This window comes from Orcinus orca, chromosome 16 (genome assembly GCF_937001465.1).
Source record: "Orcinus orca chromosome 16, mOrcOrc1.1, whole genome shotgun sequence".
In the NCBI taxonomy this organism is placed as follows: domain Eukaryota; kingdom Metazoa; phylum Chordata; class Mammalia; order Artiodactyla; family Delphinidae; genus Orcinus; species Orcinus orca.
The window spans coordinates 71,231,393-71,255,663 of NC_064574.1; the positions used below are offsets into that span (position 1 = coordinate 71,231,393).

Below are 24,271 nucleotides of genomic sequence, written 5' to 3' on the forward strand. Positions count from 1 at the left end.
CTAGTTGCTCCGCGGCATGTGGGATCCTCCCGGACCAGGGCTCGAATCCGTGTCCCCTGCATTAGCAGGCGGATTCTCAACCACTGCGCCACCAGGGAAGCCCAAAGCACAGAATCTTAACCACTGGACCCGCAGGGACGTTCCAGGACTTCGTTGTTTGTCTCTTTTATATATAGTAGTTTGTATCGGTTAATCCCAAACTCCAAATTTATCCCTCCCCCACTTTCCCCTTTGGTAACCATAAGTTTGTCTTCTATGTCTGTCTGTTTCTGTTTTGCAAATAAGTTCATTTGTACCGTATTTTAGATTCCACATATAAGTGATATCATCTGATATTTGTCTTTGTCTGGCTTACTTCACTTAGTGTGATAATCTCTAGGTCCATCCATGTAGCTGCAAATGGCATTATTTCATCCTTTTTATGGCTGAGTAATATTCCATTGTGTATATGTGTGTGTGTGTGTGTGTGTGTATAAAATTGTATATATACACTGTATTATATATATCACATCTTTTTTATTATTATTTTTATTGAGGTAGAGTTGATTGACAATGCTGTGCCAGTCCCTGCTGTACAGCAAGGTGACTCAGTTTTACACATACATACATTCTTCTTTTAATATTGTTTTCCATTATGGTTTATCCCAGGAGGTTGGATATAGTTCCCTTTGCTATACAGTAGGACCTTGTTGTTTATCCATTCTAAATGTAATAGTTTTGTAGATAGGTTCATTTGTGCCTTATTTTAGATTCCACATATAAGTGATATCATATGGTATTTGTCTTTCTCTTTCTGACTTACTTCATTTAGTATGATAATCTCTAGTTGCATCCATGTTGCTGCAAATGGCATTATTTTTTCTTTTTTTATGGCTGAGTAGTATTCCACTGTATCTATGTACCACATCTTTATCCATTCATCTGTTGATGGACATTTAGGTTGTTTCTCTGTTTTGGCTATTGTGAATAGTGCTGCTATGAACATAGGGGTGCATATATACCACATCTTCTTTATTCATTCATCTGTCAGTGGACATTTAGGTAGCTTCCACGTCTTGGCTATTGTAAATAGTGCTACAGTAAACATTAGGGTGCATGTATCTTTTCGAATTCGAGTCTTCTCTGGATATATGCCCAGGAGTGAGATTGCAGCGTCATATGGTAACTCTTTTAGTTTTTTAAGGAACCTCCATACTGTTCTCCATAGTGGCTGCACCAATTTACATTCCCACCAACAGTGTAGGAGGGTTCCCTTTTCTCCACATGTGAGTGGGTTTTTAAGGTATATTTATTGCTCTTTTGTTGCTGCCATAACAAACTACCACAAACTTCGTTGTTTAAAACCAAATTTATCATCTTACTCACTATATGTCAAAAGTCCAACACAGGTCTCCCTGGGCTAAAATGAAGATGTTGACAGGGCTGCTCTTGGAAGCTCTTTCTGGAAGAACTTTCTGGAAGCTCTAGGGGAGAATCCATTCCCTTGTCTTTTCCAAGGTGCCGTTTTCCAGTTGGCCCCCTCCCTCCGGCATGGGAGCGTCTCTCTGGCCCTGCTTCTCTCATCACGTCTTTCTTGGACCACAGCTGGGAAAGGTTCTCTGCTTTTAATGCTGCATGCGATTAGCTTGGGCTCATCTGAGCAATCCAAGCTCATCTCCCCATCTCAGGGTCCTTAACCTTAATCACACCTGCAAAGTCCCTTTCTGCCACGTAAGGTAACATACTCCCAGGTTCCGGAGATTAGGACACAGACATGTTGTGGGATTAGGTGGTCCATTATTCTGCCTGCCACAGCGTGAATCAGCAAGAACTAATACATTGAAAAAGGAGACAATAGCAACACAGTTTTGGAATCTGGAAAGCAGAAGAACATAGTAAATGATGTAGCAGTCTGATGACATTGCACCTCAAGTGAACGCTAAATTGGGGGTGAGAAAGCCAAGGGGCACCACAGTTCCCCCACAAAACCCCAAAAGGCCCTGGTGTTAATGGACTAAGTACCGCCTGGAAGTGAGCGTAAAGCCGGGGCCAAACACAGGAGGATTGGTCTAAGAAGGGCTTTAATTCTCAGATTTCTTCCTCTGCTCAGCACCACTGGGCAGCTGCCTCTCCCCCACCCTGACAAAGACCGAAGGCTTATTCTCCAGAGAGGATAAAACACAAGAGTCTCTGAACCAGAGGACAGGGCACCGTGAGGATGAGGGGAGAGTTCTACACCCTACTGGCGGGATTATTTGAATATTGCATCCTGAATGTGGGGAGCTCTGCCCCGCCCCCATCACCTGGGGCCTCCTTCCCCATCTCAGCTCCCAGAATAGTGAAGTCCAGCCTAAACTCTCCAGGCAGGACACTGCAGATTTATTCCCTTCAATCTCTGAATATATTAACGATTGGTATTTTTTTCTTGCTCTTCTCTCGTTTCCTGTTTTAGTTTTCTTCTCTCTGTGCATAGTTTCTGTTTCCTCCAGATTTTTTTTCTGTTCAGATTAGTTCTGTCTACTACTGAGTCCGTGTGGGTTTAGTTGCCTTGCATCATGTGGGATCTTAGTTCCCCGACCAAGGATCGAACCCGTGTCCCCTGCATTGGAAGGCAGATTCTTTTTTTTTTTTTTTTGCGGTACGCGGGCCTCTCACTGCCGCGGCCCCTCCCGCCGCGGAGCACAGGCGCCGGACGCACAGGCCCAGCGGCCACGGCCCACGGGCCCAGCCGCTCCGTGGCATGCGGAACCCTCCCGGACGGGGGCACGAACCCGCGTCCCCTGCATCGGCAGGCGGACCCCCAACCACTGTGCCACCAGGGAAGCCCTGGAAGGCAGATTCTTAACCACTGGACCACCAGTGTCAGACTCTCCAAGAAAAGGATACCTAAAATGGTTGGCATCAGGGATTTCCCAATGAAACAACCCAATGCGAATTCTCTATATTGACCCCCTGAGTCAGCCAAGCCCCCTACCCATAGCCTAGAGCTACTCAGCAGCTTGCTTGCATAAGTTGTATTTTTATATTCTTTAATCAAGGCATAATTACTGTGAAATGCAAAGGTCTTAAGTGGCCAGCTTAATGAGTTTTGACAAATGTATACACCTGTGTAACCCACACCTCAAGCAAGATATTACCATGTGAGGTAACATTCAGGCTTTCATCGTGCCCCAGTCAATACCCAACACACACAGAGGCAACTACTATTCTATCAGCTCTTTAACTCTCTTAAATATGAGCAGATAACCAGGGACCATCAACATTTGCGAAAAACCTCTAATATGAGAGTCAGAGCAAAAAACAAACAGAAAAACAGAATTTAGAGGAAACAGACTCTGCAGGGAAAAGAAAACTTAAAAGCAAAACTATAATTACTATATTCAGAGATTTAGGAAAATATATTGCAACTATGAAAGAAAAACTAGATGCTATTTTGAAAGGGAAAAAACCTCTGAGGATGAACAAAACAAAACAAAAAAGTTCTTAAAAATTAAGAATATCATAGCAGTGGGAGTTTGGAGTTAGCAGATGAAAACTAGTATACATAGAATGGATAAAAAACAGGTCCTACTATATAACACAGGGAACTATGTTCAATATCCTGTGATAAACCATAATAGAAAAGAATATGAAAAAGAATATGTGTGTGTGTGTGTGTGTGTGTGTGTGTATATATATATATGCTGAATCACTTTGCTATACAGCAGAAATTAACACAACATTGTAAATCAACTATACTTCAATTAAAAAAAAAAGAATATCATAGCAGAAATGGAAAATTTATTTAATAAAGTTAGGGGTCAGCAAACTACAGCCTTCGTGCCAAATCCAGCCTGTCACCTGCTTTAAAAAAAAAAAAATTTTTATTTATTTTTGGCTGTGTCAGGTCTTAGTTGCAGCCCGCAGGATGTTTTGTTGCAGCGTATGGGCTCTTCGCTTCATTGCAGCCTGTGCACTTCTCTCTAGTTGTGGTGCACGGGCTCCAGAGCACGCAAGCTCAGTAGTTGCAGCCCGTGGGCTTAGCTGCCCCTCAGCATATGGGATCTTAGTTCCCCGACCAAGGATCGAACCCATGTCCCCTGCATTGGAAGGCAGATTCTTAACCACTGGACCACCAGGAAAGTCTCCTGTCACCTGTTTTTTAAATAAAGTTTTATTTGAACACAGCTACACCATTTGTTTATGTACTGCCTATGGCTGCTTTCACATTGGTGGAGTCAAGTAGTTGTTACAGAGACCCTAAGGCCCATAAAGCCTCAAATATTTACCATTGAGCCCTTTATAGGAAAAGTTTCCTGACCCCCGGAGTTAAAGGATAAAGTTGAGGAAATTTTCCAAAAAGTAAAGCAGAAAGGTAATGATACGTATCTGTTTGGATCCTCCAGTAAACAGATGGTGAGCTGAGTTAGCAGTGTAAGAAGTCCTGGGGGGCTAATGCCTGTGAAAAATAAAGGAGGAGGAATCAGGATTGGGCAGGAAGAGTCTTCAGACTGTGACGTAGATCTGACATCTGTGAAATGAAGGAGGAAAGGAAATTAAATCTGGGAAGAGAGAGCCTGACTTTGGTGTAGATCAAAGTCTTGACCAACCCAGTGGGGGCTGCAGAGCAAAGACTGTCCATTGGAGGAGCCCCACGCTGGGCAGAAAGGGCCAGGTCCTGGTGTCCCTGCTGTGCTCAGTCATTCGCTGGGCTGCCCAAGAAGACCTTGGTCTTGACTCAAAGGCTGTGGTAGGTCTCAAAGGCACTGTAGTTGGAGGCTGTCAACCAACTGCACTCTTCACAGCTGAGTAACAAGTTCTTTCTTGAAGGGAGAACCCAGTGGGGCACCTGCATGGCTGCCACACATGGAAAATAGGAAAGAAAGAGTAAGAAAGAGGACCAGTGCAAGAATCTGACACCTTAACAAAGGAGTTCCAGAAAGAGAAGAGAGAAAACAGAGAAGAGGAAATAAGTCGATGAAATATTTCTCAGAATGGAAGGACCTGAGTTTTCAGATCAGAAGGGCTCACTGAGGACTTCCCTGGTGGTGCAGTGGTTAAGAATCCGCCTGCCAATGCAGGAGACACGGGTTCGAGCCCTGGTCTGGGAAGATCCCACATGCAGCGGAGCAAAAAAACCCCATGTGTCACAACTACTGAGCCTGTACTCTAGAGCCTGCGAGCCACAACTACTGAAGCCCATGCACCTAGAGCCCGTGCTCCGCAACAAGAGAAGCCACCACAATGAGAAGCCCGCGCACCACAACAAGTAGCCGCCGCTCGCTGCAACTAGAGAAAGCCTGTGCACAGCAACAAAGACCCAACGCAGCCAAAAATAAATAAATAAATAAACAAATTTATAAAAAAAAAAAAGAGGGCCCACTGAGTGTCCAAAAAATGGATAAAGTTCGACCCACACCACAGCCAGTCACTATTAAATTTCAGAACGCAGAGACAAGAAGAACATTCTACCATATTCTACTAAGGATCAAGAATCATAATGGCATCAGATTTCTCAACAGCAATCCTGGAAACCAGAAGACAAGGAAGGTATTTTCAAAAGTATAAAAGAATTATATTCGGTCTAGAATTTGATACTTAGCCAAACCATTAATAAAGTACAAAAAAGATCTTTTTAGATTTACTAAGGCTCAAAAATTTACCTCCCACGCACCCTTTCTTAAGAAAGCTACTGGAGGATGTGTTCCTAAAACAAGGAAGTAAACCAAGAAAGAGTAAACCTGGGATGCAGGAAACAAGGGAGCCAACACAAGAGAGAGTTGAAGAGCATCTGCCAGATGTTGGTGAAGGGAGATCCCAGGGCAGCTTCTCTGAGGAGCAGGCCTGGAGGGCAGGCAGTTCACATTGGAAAAGTCAGAAGGTTCTAGAAAAGGTTTCTTCAAGGAGATGAAACTGATAGGATGCCCAATATACTTAAACTTTTGAAAGATTTACACAACAAAGAGAGAGTGTGGGTTGAATTAGACATAAACAGATAGAAAAACAGGCCCTACCCCCCCCCAAAAAAGTTATTAAATCCAAGAAAAACAACTTTTGTGCAGAAAAGGGAAATTAAGAATTTTAAACTTCTGCTCTAACACACGGTTAAGAGAATGAGAAGATAAGCCATAAAATGGGAGAAAAACATTTGCAAAAGACATCTGATCTGAGATAGAAATGTTTAACTGATAAAAGACTGTTATCCAAAGTATACAAAGAACTGGTGAAACTCAAAAATAAGAAAATGAACAACCCAATTAAAGAATGGGCAAAAGACCTGAACAGCCACTTCACCAAAGATGATCTGCAGATGGCAAATAAGCATATAGAAGATGTTCCACATCATATGTCATCCGGAAACAGCAAACTAAAACAACAGTGAGGGGCTTCCCTGGTGGCGCAGTGGTTGAGAGTCCGCCTGCCGATGCAGGGGACACGGGTTCGTGCCCCGGTCCAGGAAGATCCCACATGCCGCGGAGCGGCTGGGCCCGTGAGCCATGGCCGCTGAGCCAGCGCGTCCGGAGCCTGTGCTCTGCGACGGGAGGGGCCACGGCGGTGAGAGGCCCGCGTACCGCAAAAACAAACAAACAAACAAACAAAAGAATCCGCCTGCCAGTCTTTGGCTTGCGAGCGAAAGGCGGACATCATGGATCAGGTAATGCAGTTCGTTGAGCCAAGTCGGCAGTTTGTGAAGGCCTCGATTCGGCTGGTTAAAAGATGCACCAAGGGCTTCCCTGGTGGCGCAGTGGTTGGGAGTCCGCCTGCCGATGCAGGGGACACGGGTTCGTGCCCCGGTCCGGGAGGATCCCGCATGCCGCGGAGCAGCTAGGCCCGTGAGCCATGACCTCTGAGCCTGCGCGTCCAGAGCCTGTGCTCCGCAACGGGAGAGGCCACAGCAGTGAGAGGCCCACATACCGCAAAAAAGAAAAGAAAAAAAAAAAAAAAAAGATGCACCAAACCTGATAGAAAAGAATCCCAGAAGATCGCCATGGCAACAGCAATAGGATTTGCTATAATGGGATTCATTGGCTTTTTTGTGAAACTGATCCATATTCCTATTAATAACATCATTGTTGGTGGCTGAGTACCTTTTTAGAAAAGTGTTTTTCCATCTTGGGGATTGGTGAACAAATGAGGATTTGAGACGCTCACGGAGTGAAAATTTCCCTATATGTTTTGTGTTTTTCTTTCATTTTTTTTCTTCCAAGATGTTTTCTATTTGTAAATTAAAATAATTTAAAAAAAAAATCCGCCTGCCAATGCAGGGACATGGGTTCGATCCCTGTGCCGGGAAGATCCCACATGCCATGAAGCAACTAAGCCCGTGCGCCACAACTACTGAGCCCGCTCGCCTAGAGCCCGTGCTCCACAACAAGAGAAGCCACCGCAATGAGAAGCCCGCGCATTGCAACGCAGAGTAGTCCCTGCTGGCTGCGACTAGAGAAAGCCCGCATACAGCAGCGAAGACCCAACACAGCCAAACATAAATAAATAAAATAAATAAATTTATTAACAACAACAAGAAAGGAAATGGATGGAGATGTGTGGTGGAGGAGACACCAGAGCCCGCGAGCTGGGGGGACAATCCTGGAGAAAGGAGGAGGGGGAAGGGAGGGGGGGATGTCCTGAAGAATCCAGGGCCCAAGGGAGGGGTTGGCCTCAGAAGGAGAAGGGCCTCCCCCCACTGAAGCCTTTGGAAGAAGTGAGGAGCTCGGAGCTCGGTGGGTTTGTGCTTTGATGGTGGGAGCCAATGCAACTGCATCTGGTCCATCTGTTTTCTCAATGAAGTGGCAGCCATGGTTTGAGGAGCGAGGAGAAGGTGGGAAGACCTTGCCATTCAGAGTGGGGTGCATGGACCAGCAGCCACAGCACCCCCTGGGGGCTGGTTAGATGTGCAGAATCTCAGGCCTCACCAAGATCCCTAGGAGATGCACAAGCAAATTAAAGTTTGAGAATCACTGCTCAGAGAGAGTGGGGAAAAGCAACTGACAGGCATACTTGGGTTGTAGGGCGGCAGCAGTGAGTGCCCCTTTGAGACCATGCAGGGAAACTCCCAGCCAGGTGTGGGACCCTCAGACCAGTGCTAGCTTATGCAGTTGCAGGCAGAGAGCAGGTGATAGCTGGCATTTTTCCAGGCAGGTACTTCAACAGGAAAGTTGGGCCCAGCAGTGGGGAGTGGTTTCCAGGGAGTGGCCATGGTGAGGGTGTGCGGAGCCCAAACAGGGCACCGTGGACAGTCGTGGCAGAAGGAGACTGATGGGCAGTGAGAAAGTGATGGGGACAGTGGGCTGGTGGCCTCGATGAGATCAAAGAGCTGTTGTTTCTGGGTACCAGATGAAGACGATGGAAGGGGGAAACAGAGGGAGATGATCAAAACAGATCTCAGAGTGGGTGGGGTTGGGATAATTACAAGGCTTGGGTGTGAGCCTCAGAGGCTGAAGGGAGCAGAGAGGGTTAAGGTGACAGAAAAGGCCAGAGAATGGAGACGCGTGCTGCAGACTGCCTGACATCTCCTCTGTCCTCCCCTCTAATGATGGTGGTGTGGCCTGCACATCAGGACTTTTGAAAGTCCCCCAGTAGATTATAATGTGCAGAAGAGTTTGAGAACCACGGGTGTGGTCAAGGAGACCCAGGCTCTGACAGAAAGAAAGAGACACAGAGGAGCAACCAGAAAGTTCCTTGGGGCTTGCGTTGCAAGGGGAGCCTGACCAGGGAAAGGGGCAGTTGGGTAGGGGCCGCATGTCCTGGGTTGTAGATGAGGAGATGGAGATGTCGTGGTCTTCTCCTGGAGAACCAGATAGTAAATATGTGTGTGCGCGCGCGTGCATGTGTGTGAGACTTAGACCGAGAGATCGGACCGAGCAAGGCCAGCGCCCCGTTAGCCCGTCTTCTGTCCTGCACTGTTGCAGACTGGCCGCTAGAGGGAGCGCCGCGCCCGCACATTGCGGGACGGCCCAGCAGGTTCCAGTGGTGAGGCTTCGGCCTCTTTTTCGGGCAGTTTCTGTGTTCAAAGTTCAGATTCTGCAGCCACGTACCCCTGGGTTTCACTCCAGGTCCCACTACTTCCAGGCTCTGTGATCTTGGCCAGTTACGCGACCACTCTGTGACCCAGTTTTGTCCGCGGTACAGTGGGCACAGCGTTAGTTCTAAGCTGAGATGGTTCAAAGGATGAATGAGGTCACGCGGGTGAAGCGCTGAGCCACACTGGGGAACGGCTAACACGACCTGACAGTGGAGGAAGGTTTGCCCCCGCCTCTGTATCTCTCTGCTTCTCCTGCAGCCCCTCAGCCCTGCCCAGCCCAGATCCAGGGTGAGAAACGAAGTGGGAGGAAGCAGAGGCTGGGTTGGGGGTGGCCTCTAGGCCAGGGACATGCCTGGGCTCCTCCCTTTCCTGCTCAGTCTTGCTGATTCTTTTGTTTTGCAGCAAACCTCACCCTGTGGCTCCTTCCTGGCCACGGTCTCTCCTTCTTACCCCAGACCTTCCCCTGCTCCTCCAGGTGCCCAGGGAACCAGCAGCTGCCCTTGCCTGGCAACCACACCATCCCTGGACCCATGGGATGCCTGGTGCCCAAGGGCTCAGCATGGGTGCTCCATCCCAGCCATTCTCCTCACTGCCCCCGCTCCTTACTGGCTCCTGCCCAAACCAACCAAGGGCTGACCTATGAGGCCACACCCCAGGGGATGTCTGCATTTCCAGGTTTGCCAAGACCCCCGGTGTGGAGGTTGCAGTGGGTAAAAGGCCCACAGAAGCAGTCCCTCTGTCCTATCCTTGGTCCCACAGAGGGGTATAGCCTGGCTGACATTTTTAAAATGATTTGCCAATATTTTAAAAATCAGGGCATTTCACCTTAGGATGCAGATTTCCAACTTCTCCTGAATAATTGGAAGCTCTGCAAACCTGAGTTCACGTTCCCACATGACAGCAGTGGGGCCACAGGGGAGGGGAGGCCGCCACTCAGGTGGGCCAGGGCTCTCCGGCTCACCACGGTCCCCACCTAGGCCGTGCACCCCATTCACAGTCCCTCCCTGGCTCCCGTGAGCATCTCAGTCTGCGACCCCAAGAAGGGGGAACTGTGCCTAAGAGGGTTCATGTAACGTGTCATTGTTGTAGCCACTGGCCCAAGGCAGGCAGAAATGCAGAGGTAGAGGGGGTGGGGGCCCCGGAAATGAGAGCAGACCCTCAGGGGCAAGGAATCTTGGGGGGCAGAGAGCTGCTTAGTGTCCTCAGCTGTTCGTGGAATTTCATGGTCCAGGGGCCAAGGGCACTCTACACACACACACACACACACACACACACACACAGCCCATCCCATTGGCCAATCGGCCAGCAGATCCTGCCACTTCTCACCACCTCTGTTCCTACTGCCTGGTCTGTTGCTATCTTCTCTTGCCTGGCTGGGTACAGGAGCCTCCTCACTTCCATTCCCCCACAGTCTGTCTTCCCCACAGCAGCCAAAGGGAGCCTGTTAAAACCTACAACCCACCTCCTGCCTCCTCTGCTCAAAACCCTCCAAGGACTCCCACCCCGCTCAGAGTCAAAGGCAAAGGCTTACAGTTGTCCTGAACAAACTTTCCCCGTCACCTCTCGTCTCCTCCCTTGCTCCATCAGCCTCCTCGTTGTTCCTGAGCATCCCAAGCACACACTCTGGCCTCAGGGCCTTTGCACTGGCTGTTTCCTCTGCCCGGCCCACTGTACCTGCCCGCCTTCCTCCACATCTGCATGGCTCCCTCCCTCCTTCACCTCCTTCAAGTTTCTGCTCAAATGTAACCGTCTCTGTGAGGACCTTCCTGTATGCCCTGTCCCCTCCCTGCTTTACTTCTTCCCTCCCACTAATCCCTTGAAGCATAATCGTTTACTCGTGTACCCTGTTTTTTGTCTTCTCCCCTCACTACAATGGACAACGGCAGGGATTTTTCTAGGTTTTGTTCATTGCAAATGGTGCTTGGCATGAAGGAGGCATGCAATAATATTGGGTGGGCCAAAAATGTAGTTCGGGTTTTCATAACATCTTAGGGAAGAACCCAAACAAACTTTTTGGCCAACCCAATATTTTGCAAGTGAATGAACGAATGAACAAATATGTGAGGTGAGGGCAGTAACGTACCAAGTAAGCAGAGTGTCTGTGAGGACTCAGTCAGTGTGCAGCATTCAGGGCCCCAAACGGGCTATAGTGCTCTGTGGTTGGCATCTTGCATTTCTTTTCATTTTTTGGCTGCGCTGCGTGGCTTGTGGGATCTTAGTTCCTCAACCAGGGATCAAACCCTCGCCCTCAGCAGTGAAAACACAGCGTCCTAATCACTGGACTGCCAGGGACTTCCCAGCATCTTGCAATTCTTTTTTTTTTTTTTTTTTTTTGCAATTCTTAATCATTTCATCTTTGAAGTGTAATGAAGTCTGATTAACAACGGCGCATGCACTGTGAATCCCACCTCCCTTCCCACATCCCCTGGGTGTGTCTTGGCCACCCACTCCTTGCCCCCAGCCAGTCAAGGCTGCTATCCTTCGTCTGGCAGCGGCCTGGGTGCAGGAGGGTTCTGTGTCAGGTGTGCATCAAGGTGGCCCCAGGCACCCATGAGGGCCTGCACTGGCCCCAGGAGTATCCCTGTGCCCAAGGCAGCATGACATTAATGGCAGGCGGAGAGAGAGGCTTGGGTAGGAAGGAAGAGGTTCTCTTCTGCTTTCTGAACAAGAAGCCCCACATTCTGTAGCTGGCCCTGGTGTCAAGGACACACACCTCACACGTGGTACCTGCTCCAGCCACGGGTGCTGTTGTTGTTACTCAAGACCCCATGATTAGAGGGAAACAGAGCCCAGCAGGGGAAAGCCCCCAGGCTCCTGGGCCAGCTGCTGGCCTCCCAGAGGACCGGCTTGGAAGAGAACATTCCCCTGCCACCCACCACCTGCCTCGCATCCGCTCTGTGAGCGGTGGGCTGAGGATGCGCCAGGGCACACCCCTCCCTCCTGGCCGCCGTTGCCACATCTGTGAGCTGGGACTGAGAGCCCTGCAGGTTTCCCTCTGGCAACGACAGCGAGTGCTTTGCCAACTTAAACCTGGGGGGATGCGAGGGTGGTGGTCACGGTTCCCAGCCCGTTACAGGGATTGTCGTGGCTGCTTTGCAGGGCCCCTGGGTCAGGGCTCATTTTCTGCCTCCATCCCCCAAAAGTTCAAAGGGTGATATAGCTTTAAGCCCTGAGTGGTGGGTGACAGGCAATCAGGTCTCCATGGTGACCTCAACCCAAGCATCCCAGAGCATATGTGGCCTTGGTGAGGGCACTGCACCCTGATGGTAACTTCAGGCCAGACCCTGGGGGTGGCTGCTGACCCCGATGGTCTCAATAGTGGCCTCAGAGCCCCACGGTGGCTGCAGACCTGGTGACGGTGGGGAGGTGCCAGGCACTTTATCCCCCCTCCCTCCGTCCTGCCTAAGCCTCCATCTCTCCTCCGCAGCCACTAGGATTTGAGCCGTTCTCCAGGATCCACTTAATTAGCTGAGCTCACTAACTCCCACAGGCTTCTCCTCCCCACCTAATTAACTAACTTAATTAGGGCTTGCAGGCCCGGTTCCACCTGGCCCCCTCCGACTGCACCCTGCCCACGTCCTCCAGGCCCCTGGCTCAGCCAGGCCTCCACCGGGCTGCGAACGGATGGGGGTGGAGCTCGGTCCCTCCAGCGCCCAGGCCTCCACCCTGTGTCCCTCCCTCCAGTCCGGGGTCCCAGCGCAGAGCCCCTCCCGGGCAGAAGCTCATGGGCAAAGGAGTGGAAACCAAGAGAGGGAGGTGGGTAGGGAGAGGGATGGAACTGAGACAGCGGGAGCAGGTGAGAGGAGGCGAGGTTGTTGGGCTGGATGTGGCACCGGAGCAGTTCGGGGCCTGGTCTCCGGAGCCTGCCTGGGTTCAGGCCCAGCCAGTGTGTCCATCTCTGCAGCTTCTCACCTCCATGTCTCAGGTACAAAATGAGAGCACGCCCACACCGTAACGTTGCTGTGAAATTTAAACGAGTTCACCTGTGTCAAATGCTTAAACTCTGGCACCAATCTGTGTTCGTCAAATAAGCGGGTGGTGTGGGCAAAGGCTCCCTGCGGAGGAGGGGCTGGAGGAGGGGAGGGGAGGGTGCTGCCCGTAGGTGTCGGGGAGACAACCCCCACCCCCACCCAGGCCAGCAGTAGAGTGGGCCTGGGAACTGCAACCAGAGGCTGCCAACTGGGAGGGACCCTTGACCTGGGAGAGGTTAAAGGGACAAGTAGCAAGAAGGGCACAGGACAGAGCATCCTGTTCCTACTCCAGCGGGTGGGAGAGGCTGGCCTTGCTCGTGCAGGACCCCCATGCTCTGTGCCCTAGTTTCCCCATCTGGGGGAAGGTCTAGCCTTGTGGAAGCACCTGGCACATCCTAGTTGCCTCATAAATGTCTAGAGCCTCATACCTGAGAAGCGAGGTGACCTGAAAAGGTGTTCAACGGCCTTCACCTCCCCCGGGAACAAAGTAAAGAAAGTGGGCTGCACTAGCAGCAGGCAGGATGCAGGTTAGACAGGAGGTGGGGCTTCCAGGTTGAGGAGTACAAGATCCCAAATGCGGGAAGGAGAAAAGTTGTGTCTGAGCTGCTGAGCGGGCTCCGGGGGAGAGATGGCCGATCAGCAAGGAGCAGGAAGGAGTGAGATGGGGCCTGGAACTACTTAGCTCACGATTTGACGTTTACTGGTGTGATTGGTATAGGGTCTCCCCCACTAGACTGGAGGCTCCTGAAGGCAAGGATTGTCTGTTTAGCCCACCCTTTTATCCTGGTGCCCTTACACAGCAGGTGCCAGTGAATAAATGTGAATGCGTGAATGCACGCCTGCGTGCCTTGGCCAGGAACACAGAGGTTCCTGATGCTTAGAGGGAAAGGGGCCCCACGTGGCAGCCCAGGCATCCACCCTGCCTGCTCAGCTATGATCCCCCCAGCTCTTCACGTGGCCCCAAGAACAACCAGCCTAAGGTGGCAGGAGCTGGGCTCCAAGGCTTCCAAACTCCTGCCCCTGGACACACTGAGCTCCCTCTGAGAATCTCTTCAGACAACCTGGGATGCGGAGGAAATAGTGATTATGGGGGACAGAGGGGAGAACCTTTCATTTACTCCTGCATTCTTAAACACTTTAGAAACCCCCATTTACACATAGTGCAAAGAGCTTGGGGTTGTAAGTGACAGAGACCCAATTCAAACTGACGTAAGCACAAAAGGGATTTTTGGGTTACACGACTGAAAAGTCCAGGGTCTTCAGGTATGGCTAGATCCAGGGGCTCAAATGATGACACTGGGATTCTGATGCTCTCCATCTCTTGGCTCTGCTCTCTGCTAGGTCAGCTTCTTCCTCTGGGAGGTTCTCCCTCGTGGGAGCAATTCCAGGCTTATATCCCACCCTCTTCCGGGGCAATGGAAAGAAAGTTCTATTGTATCAGCCTGGCATGGGGCACAGACACGTCTCAGAAACAATCAGTGTGGCCAGGGGACTGGTATATGCTGATTGGCGGGAGCTGGGTCACAAGCCCACCCCTAGAGCTGAACAGGTGAGCCCCACTTTCAGAAGCCCTAATGAGTAGGGAAGGGTACGTCAAGGAATGTGAGTGCCCAAAGGAAAACTGGGGTTCTGTTGCTAAAAATGGGGGACAGATGATGCTGTGTAACAGAATTCCACTCTACTTGGAATAGATGGGCATCAAGCCACCCCCAGGGCCCTGTTCGAAGGGCTGGTTATTTGTGGCAGACACTGTCCGTTCCCCGCCTGGATCTCCCTGGGCCCCTTCCCAACTTCTATTTGCCAGTATCCTGGCCCCTCTTCCTGAGGGCCTTCCCTGTTCCAGCCTGCTCTGCCCACATCCACAGGGGCCTGCGCCCCTGCCCAACAGCTCTCACCAGTGACCGACAGGAGCCGGGATATCATACATGTTCAGTGTATGGCCGTGCATGTTCTATACTGTCTCTGAGAGTGCCCCAGTGTGTTCACCTCCAGTTGCCTGCAGTGGTGATTTGTCACGGCCTTCCTGTCTCTTTCCTCTACCCCCCTACCTGGGATCACCTGCCAAAAAAACCCCACAGGATATCGAATCCCTCTCTCAGGGTCTGTTTCTGGGAAACCCAAACTAGGACATCATTAAAGCCAGCCCTCCAGGGATGTGTACAAGACAGCACTTTCTTCCTTTCAAATGTCTATTACATTCCTGGGCTGGCTTTGGTGACCCATCCCTGAGGAAGGAACAGAGACTGACAAGGCTCTGAGTAGCCTCTGTTCTGAAGATGCTCCCAGGTCCCCTGCAGTAAGCATGGTGGGGGAGGGGCAAAGACCTATCAGATCCTCACTCCACTATGTCCCAGAGAAACAGCCACATCCATCCCTAAGGAACACAGGCGTTCAGATCCGCCATGAGCAGTAGGTACAGGTGGCAGGGGGCCAGGGAGCCAAATGTACTACTCATTCCCGTGCTCCTCAGAGAGCGAGAGATGAGATCATTTCAGATAGTTCTTAGACCTGGCTTTAGAAAACAGAGTCACACAGTGAAAAAATTATTTTTTCCTCTCTTTTTTCAAGATCCCATTTAAAAACGCTCCCACTAATTTTTAATTATTTTGAAAAAAAAGTTTAAAAAAATAGAGAAAAGTGTAACCCTGTGCATATCCACAACTAGAATCAATGTTAACATTTTATCATATTTGTGTCAGATGTTTTCAATAAAAAAATAATAAAACATGACAGGTAAAGGTGAATTCCCGTGATCTGTCCCCGCCCCAGTCCCATTTCCTGGACTCCATCCCCAAGGGCAACCACAGTTAGTCTTCTCAAATCAGTTGGCACGCTTTCAGCTGCAAAGGGACAGAATTCCCTTCAAAGCAGCTCCAAGTACAACTCAGCAGCTCTGAGGTGTCACAAAGAAGAGGGTTCTTTCCTCTCTGCACTACCATCACTCTGTACTTCCCATCATCAGTGGCATCCTGCTGGCCGTGGACACAGAGTTGTATTTCGACCCGGGAGGTGGAGAGCCCATCAGGACTCTCGCTAGAACACTGTGTTTCTCACTTCAGAATATTTTCTCTAAAAAGGTGTTGAGAGATTCAAAGATCCATGGCCCCCAGCTGCCATACAGCTGGGGCTGCCCCACTGTCTGCTTTCTGGTCCATTGTGGGTTTAGGTAGATTCTTGGTCTTCCTTACCATCTATAGCTTGACCTGTGTCTCCCAGCGGCCCTGAATGCTCCCGCTCCTGGCTGTGGGCAGCTTCTGTACCTTTGCCCCAAATGGCATTGTCTCCAGCATCCTAAGCCTGATCAGCTCTCTGAGCTACTCAGTCACCAATGCCACCAGGGCCCCTGATCATGCTGCATGAGCCAGTCGCCAGCAGCAATGTCCTGGGCATGATGGTGGCCCTCCGGGGGAGGAAATTATTCCTGTACGAGACCATCATAACGCAGACCAACAAGCCAGGAACGTCTTCTCCCAGTCATGACTGGGGCCAGATGCAATAAGGACCATCATAGAACATAGAGTACACTGGGGAAAACCCCCAAAGGCCATCATTGTTCATTGATGGAGATGATCAACACGGCCAAGACAAGGTCTCAATAGAGCCCTTTCAGTACAGCTGGTAGAGGTACCCAAACCCATATAGTTTGAAACATTATGTAGATTCTAGAGGACAGGGACTCTCAATTCCTTCCCTGTTTCCCCCAACAGTAACAGAAATTTCTGACACATCAATGAATAGAAAATGCAGCCAAGGGAAAAATGCAAAATCATCAAAAGTCCTGTGGTTCCAGGTCTCACATGCTTCCCTGTGCAGGGAGCAGCAACTGACTGTCCAAGACCATGAGGACATGTCAGCGTTGGAGAGGGGTGTGGGCAGAGGAAATCTCAGTGGAGGTCTCTGTTTTCCAGTGTTCCTCCCGTGTCGCTATGGAGGTGACAGTTAAGTTTTACGTTTGTGTCCTGCTATCCAAGTGACACCCATCAAAACCCTCTCTTGCAAAGGCAGCATTTGCTGTGGGTGCAAAATTTGAGCTGGCCAGAGTGGATTATCTCTGGGTGTCAAGGAAAAAGGGCTGCAGCATTACACACAGCTGCTTTAGTTCCTCTCTTCGCATACATTGTATTGGTTCAGTCCTCCAGGAAGTGGGCCAAGATGGGGTCAGATATGCAAGAGATTTACTGGGGAAAATGCTTGGGCGGGAACATGGGGAAGGAGCCAGAGGAGGCTGGGAGAACTGTCAGACTGAAATAGATCCAATATTTGGAAAAGGGAAAGAAAGGAAGGAAGGTGGGATAGGAAGCGTCTTAGATTGCAGTGCAATGTTAAGAAAGTTCCACCAAATCCAATGGAGAGTGCTTGATCTCAAGTTGCCCGTCAGAGAAGCCCTGTATCTCCCAGGAACTGGGCGCTTTAGAGTCTCTGCTGCGCTCAGTCTTTGGCTGGGATGGGCTGGAGGGAAGCAAAGGAGCCTTCTCTGTGAACCCTGCAGACTCCACAGCTGCTGCCCTCAGTCACCATCCCTGCAGTCAGAGATCTGGGTGGTGCATTCTCAGGGCTGCCACATCCCACCCCTTGTGCCACATGGCTCTTCTGTGGATGTCATGAGCCTCTCTTTCTAAGGGGAAACTTTGAAGAGGGAGATCAGTGGAACCAACTACAGCTCCCCTCCCTTCTGCTGCACTTGATCTCAGGGACATAACTGGTACTCATCCCATTCCCCTTCCACCATCCATTCTCAATTATCCACACCCTCAACTGTTACATTGGCAGGTCTTGATGGGTCACCGGATGGTGTGACCCAACCCTTCAGTCCTGAGGGGTCTAAACTCTTAGTTATCATAACCAATGGATCACTTCAATGGATCACTGGGTTCCACATGTATTTCTCCCTGCTCCCACTTTGTAAAAGCAGCCCTGCCTTGTTCTAGTAACGGATCAGGGTACTTCTAGTAACTTCTAATAACTAATGAGGGTCAGTTACTTCTGCCAGGACAGTGACTCCTCTTCTTGCCTGCTGGTCCCAGAACACACGGAGTCCAGAGTACCCCGGCAAGCAGCCATAGCTTAAATTTTAATAGGACCTTTGCTGTGTCCCCTGGTAAGAGTGTGCCCCCTTTGGGGACCAAGACTTCCCTCCCTGCAGAGCTGGAGCGGGGGTGTTGATTACCCACAATGCATTTTGGCAAAGCTTTACTAATCACAGGGGTGGGAATCAAATCCCCAGTTGAAGAATCAGGGAAGGCTTCTTCGGAAAGTGGCCTTGAACAGCACTACCCTTGATAACCATAGCTGGGAGAATTTCAAGGCCTGATTCTACCTCTGCTCCTCTCTAGACCTCAGTTTCCCCACCTGTAAAAAGAGGAACTACTCTCTAAATGCTAATGTTCTGGGACTCATGTGTTAGACGAAGGAAGATATTCCCTTCCTTCTTTCTCTAGTCTCCCTCTACTACCTGCCCAATAACTCAAACCCCTCCATTCATTTGTTTGGGACAATAAGGCCTTACTTGGAGAGGATCAGAACACCGAATGAAATTTGAAACTCGGGAACATTGCCAGGACAGGGAGCAGAGAGGAAAGGTAGACAGACATACAGGAGGTATCTTGGAGGAAAGCTGTTTGGAGTACAACGAAGAGGGGAAAGATGTTCGAGGCAGAGAAAACAAAATGTATAAAGGCACAGAGGTACAAGAGAGCAGATGTTCTAGGAATACCGGCTGAGGTCAAGGCTGAATGGAGAAGAGGGGGCCTCAGCAGGGGAAAGGTAGGAGGCCCCAAAGGCTAAGGGCTTGGAATGCCCGGATAAGGTTAGAATTTTACCCTGGTGGTAACAGGGAGTTATTGACAATTTTATGTAGGGGAGCAACCCAATCTACTTTGTACTTTGCGGAGCTGATGATCACATAGACTTGGATTCTTTTTTTTTTTAAAGTTTTGATAGAGGCTGGAGGGAGACAAGTTAGGAAGTAAGGCAATATTCTCCCCAGCAGAGGTTGCAAACCGATGGCCCATGGGCCAGATTTGGCCCCAAAGAATGTTTCATTTGGCCCATTCGGTATTTTTGAATTTGGGGAATTAGTTTCAAACATTTAAAAGTTGGACAATTGTATGTTAGAATATGGATTTCCTGCTTGAAAAATCATCTGTCCACCCAGGGCCCATGATGCTCGTCTGCTTCATCTCCACCATTCCCTATCACGTTACACCTGACCCCAGTCACTATATTACCTATAAGTACTTGAGTTTGCAATCCCTGGCTCTAAAACTTCTAGAAACAGTTGGGGGGCGGCGGGGGGCAGGCAGTGGTTGGGAAGAGTGTGCTGGGTGGACAAATAGGGAAGGTGCAGGGGGTGTTAGGGGCTTTCTCTTCAGGGAAACAGTGTGGGTGAGGCTGAGAAAGAGGAAAATAGGGCCTGGGAGGCTGAGCTGCCCCCATCTCATCTCCATCCTCATCCACCCCACTTCCTTCCACGTCACAATTTCCAGTTACCAAACAGACAATATCCTTCATACCTGGGTAGTGCCTTCGCACATGATGCTGCCTGGAATCCCCTTTCTTCCCTTGTAACTGGTGAGCACTGTGAATCCCAGCTGCATCCCATGACTAGCCACTACCTGTTTACAACCGGGGTCAAAAACGCAACCTGGGCTGGACATGACCTTCAAGGCCCCAGTTTCCAACCTCTTTCCTAAGTAGACTTTCCTGAGTTAGTTCTCTGACGTTCTGCTCGGATGGATGGTTGGATGGATGGATGGATGAATTTACATCGGATTGCAGGGTTTAGATGTTTCCCTCCTTGAAAAAGACAGGCTCCGCCCCACAAGAACAGACTGGGACAGTCTGGGGCAGTCTGGTCCCGCAGGAGCCAAGAGGCTGGACCAGGTGACCCTCTCACACTCCCCCGACTCCTCTCTAACCTCGTTCTCGCCCCCTTGTGGGCTCTGACCTAGAAAAGACGGGGATGGGAGGAGAAAAAAGCAGCCCTCGGGCGCTAGGACCCAGCGCGGCCGGAAGGCGGGGTGGGGGCGCCGCGCGCTACTCTCGCCGTGAGGGGAGAATCTGCGCCCAGCGGCGCGCGGCTGGAGGGCGCGGCGGGAGGGCGAGAGCGCGCCGGAGTTAGTGCGCGTGCGCGAGGGCGCGCGCCAAGCGGGGCGGACAAAGGGGCGGGCGGCGGCGCGCGAGCCAGAGGGCGGAGCCGCGGGCCAGGCGGGCAGGTGCGCGCAGGCCGGAGGGCGGAGCCGCGATGCCGCGATGGAGCGCAGCCCGGGCGGGCGCCGGGGCCGGGGCCCGAGCACCAGGCGGAGCGCGAGCAGGAGCCGCAGCCAGAGCCCGGACCAGGCCGGGGTCCGGGACCGCCGGGCCGGGCTGCTCGTAGCGGCGGCGACGGAGCCCCCCAGCGGCTGAGGGGCTTCCTCCCAGCTCCTGCGGTGGCCGGGACTCTGCAAGCCCCCGCAGCCGGGGAGCGTGGGGATCCCCCCACCACATCCAGGACCCAGAGACCCTTAGGAAAGCGGGTGGCCCCTCCAGATCCAATACAGAGCTATTCCCCAGCCGGGGAAGGCGGAGACTACCTCCGTATTCAGAAGACAGCGACCTCCCTGCGGTTCCGCGAAGACACCCCCTCTTCAGTCGGGGCCCCCACAAGACCTAGAACGCAGTGACCCCCCTGTCCGGGATTGTGGGGACCCCTTCTCAAGATCCTGGCCATTACAACTCCACACCTCAAGACACGAAGACCCAGCTCAGAACGCCCCTAGATCAGGGGTATTAGACCTCCCCCCCTCCCCGATTCCGGCTCACAGAAACCCCAAATCTAGGGACCCGAGGACAGCAAGAGCTATCCCTCACCAGCAAGAGGCCTCTGGGACCTCCCCCTCGAAGGTCCAGGACTGGGGCGACTGAGCCCCTCGCGGCGCCCTTCTCATCCCAGCCCATGGTTGTGGCGCCCTGAGCCCCCCGGGCCGGGCTGACGACGAAAACCGAGACGGCGCCCAGGCCCCCTGCCGCGGCGTCCCCGCGGCCCCAGCCCAGGTAAGCCGGGCCCAGGTGAGGGGCAGGTGAGTGGCCGCCGAGGTCCCTAGCCCTGCAGGTGGGGAAGGAAGTATTGGGTGCGCACCGCCCCCTCCCCAGCGTCGCCATGGAGCCGAGGCTGAAGGACGTCTCTTTGTGTCTCGCTTGGAGGAGCCGCCCCCTCCTCCTCTCCCTTCCCCCACCCCACACCCCGGCCCCGGGGTTTGGGCACAGCTTCCCGGCCCTGCGGGGGAGTGGTGGCAGAGACCCTTGCGCCACAGAGAAGGAGGAAGAGGGTGAGGAGTCCACCCCCCAAAATTGTGAGCCTGGAGCTGTTGGATCCTTGGTCCTTGGAGTGTATATACCCCTCCCCCAAAGGCCAGGCTGAGTTCTCAAGTGAAGTCCCCCCCTGGGAAGAGAAGATTTGGGGTGTCCACAGGTGAGGGGGCCTGCAGTGTGTGGCCCTAGGGTGATGGATGGGGCTTTGGGTGTGTGTCTTTGTCTGCGAGAGACAGGGAAGGGGTGTGTTTGAGAGAATGGGTGGGATTCCCTTCTTTTCTCTGTGATTCCACTGCCCCCAACCCAGGCTGGGAAGGGGTATCTTTACCCAGGCCATGCTTCGTGCTCCCTTCAGGACAGGAAGGTACAAGCCCTCTCCAAAGTGAGGCTCTGGTTTCTGGGGAAGGGAGGAAGTCTGGAAGAAGAAGCCATTTCAGGTCAGGGCACCTTTCTGTCCCCATGTACCCCAGGAACAGCAAACCCAAGGCCCTCCCTTCTGCTCCTGACCTCCAAAACACCCAGGGCCAAACCTCAGGTGGGGTCAGTGTATCCTGGACAACCAAGGAACCATTCTAGGTTCTCACTGTAGCTTTATAGGTGGTGTACAAAGCAGTACCCCAGCCTGGCCTTCAGTGAGGTCCTGACCCCCAGGCCTTGCAGCTCATGGGAAGATGAGAGGCCCAGGGGATGTTTTATCCTGGAATTCTGGATCAGAGATCGTAAGAAGGGACTGGACCATGCCGAGGGAACACACTCTGGGCTGCTGGCGTTTCCACCAGCCTCCTCTCTCTGAGCCCTCTGCAGGCGAGCAGTGATGCTGAAGAAGGTAGGACTCTGAGTACAGGTAGCCCCACCAGGAGTTCCTTTGTTCACTTATTCATTCAACAAACCTTTAGCTAGTGTCTGTGATGTACCAGGCCCTGGAGTCAAGGTCCTTTTTCCCACTTCATCCTCTTTCCTGATCTTTCCTGTTCATCAGATGTCTGGGCTGTTCTCAATTTGCCCAGGCTGTGCTTGGTTGGATCAGTTGGGGTGGGTCTGGTCAGGCCCAGCTGACCGGTTCTGACCCCACTCCTGAAGCACCTGATCCTCAGCAGGATCTGCATCCCCAGCCTGGTCCCACACTCCACCCTGGGGCCCACATAGTGCTGCAGACTTGGGGGCACTGAGCCTGGGCAGCAGCTTACTCCTCTCCCCGCTTCCCAGTACCAAGTGCCCCCACCCCCACCTGCTGCTGGCATGGACCTAAGGGGTAGGATGTGGTCAGCCGGAGAAGAGGTTGGGGAGCTCCAGGCCAGAGCCCTGGCAGCCCCACCTTCAAATTCAAGGACAGTTGAGACAGTGCCCCTCAGCCCAGGCTGTGGGGGGAGCCAACTGCCCTGAAGACTGGGTGACCTTGGGCAAGCATGTGGCATCTCCCAGAGATAACGGCAGTGGGCCACTCACTCTGCAGCCGGTGGGGTGGATGTGGATCGCCCTTGGGCGGCAGAAGCATCCAGGTGTGTCCTCTCCATCTCTAAAGGAGTTCATTTCCCCCGGGGGGTTCCCAAGAGCCCAGGGCCTTGTCAGACGACCCACCAGCGAGGGAGTGGAGTGAGAGGCTAAAGAGTGGAGATTTGAGTCACTGTGACTAGGGAAAACCATCAAGAGGCCAGAGGGGGACAAGGGAGTAAGATCTTCCCTCCTCGCTAACCTGCAGAGCTCCCCGTTGAGTCTGGAATAAAGCGGCATCAAAGCCCTTTGCAGTGTGGCCCGAAACCACCTCCTGAGTGCCAGTTCCCGCTCCTCACTCTCCAGCCTCTACTTCTGCCTCCTGTCTGTCCTTCCCTCTACCATGTGCTGTTCGCCTGACCTGGAAAGCCCCACTATAGGATGGCTCAAGGGCAGCTCTCCGCCTCCCCTTTTGATCTGACCTGGGCTGGCACAGGGTGGAGAGTAGAGTTAGACTGATGGATGGTTGGTGGCTGGGAGACGGTGGCCCGTGTCTGTATGTGCTGTGAGAGTGTGTCTCCACATCCAGACTCCGATCTCCGACCTCCAGGAGGTGGGACCAGGTCTGCGCCCTCCCTGCTGCATCGGCTTTGTCTAACCCAGAGCCCAGCATATTGTGTAGCACATGTTGTAAAACACAACTGCTAGACACATCTTGTTGATCCAAACAGTGTTTTTCTCATGTTTGTATTTGTTGCCAATGCTAAACAAACATACAGTTTCACACACAAATATTGATTTTTGGATCCTCTTGGAAAATCAGATGCTGTGATAAGCCCAGGCGAGAACCAAAGAATGACAACCTTCTTTAGATTGGCTATCACCCTGCAGCTTGACCCAGGCCCCACCTGGCCTGTTCACTCATTTCCATGACCTGCTGGCCCCTCTTATAGGCATCTGGTCTTGCAGGCCTAGGGTAGAGGCCAGAAAATGTTTGCTCAGAGGGTGACCTTTGTCTGTGTGTGTTTGCACACATGTGTCTTTCCTGCCTCCCCCATGGCCAAGTTAGAACCTGTACAGAGCAGTGTCCCTCCGAAGCTTTTAGGGCTAAGTGGTGCAGTGAGCCTGGATTCCTCCAGCCAGAAGCATCTCCAGCCTGGTCCCACTTTCCACTCTGGGCCCCATCTTGTGCCCCCTCCTCTAGATTAGAAGGATTCAGCCAGCAAAAACCTGTTTTAATTGTCCTACTTGCCCAGGAGCAAAAGTCCAAGGTTCTAGACCCAGGTCCTACTGAGGACTCTTGGGGAGGTCTGCCCTCTGGGCCTCAGTTTACCCATGTGTCAGGGAGGAATTGGACTAGAGGTTCTCTCAGCCATAATCTTCCTCCTTGTTCTAACTTTCTAGGACTGAGTCCAAACTGCTGTAGTTTTGGTCGGGCAGGAGACGTGCGGGCCTAGATGCAGAAGTCATGCAAAAATATTGACATACCCTAAACATTAAGGAAACCAGTGGGTGACACTAAGTAGCTGAGCCAGGGGTCAGGAGTCAGCACTGGGCCCCAGCCCCTGGGCATGGCCCTGGAAGGGAGTGTGCCATCTTC

The 24,271-nt window shown here is 51.8% G+C and overlaps 2 protein-coding genes across 5 annotated transcripts in view; one reads left to right on the plus strand and one right to left on the minus strand.

The window, feature by feature from the left end:
- Positions 1-24,271, minus strand: part of LAT (linker for activation of T cells) — a 237,997-nt gene that overhangs the window by 158,103 nt on the left and 55,623 nt on the right. The gene's annotated exons all lie outside the window — the stretch shown is intronic.
- SBK1 (SH3 domain binding kinase 1) overlaps positions 1-24,271 on the plus strand; it is a 50,531-nt gene that overhangs the window by 5,981 nt on the left and 20,279 nt on the right. Inside the window, exon 1 of one of the 3 annotated variants that reach the window (XM_033426060.2) lies at positions 20,153-20,982. The exons of 1 other annotated variant lie outside the window; for it this stretch is intronic. The gene's annotated coding sequence lies outside the window, so the exon portion shown is untranslated. Of the gene's footprint in view, positions 1-20,152; positions 20,983-24,271 lie in introns of those variants that run through there. One more of the 3 variants, XM_049699371.1, reaches the window with a different exon arrangement.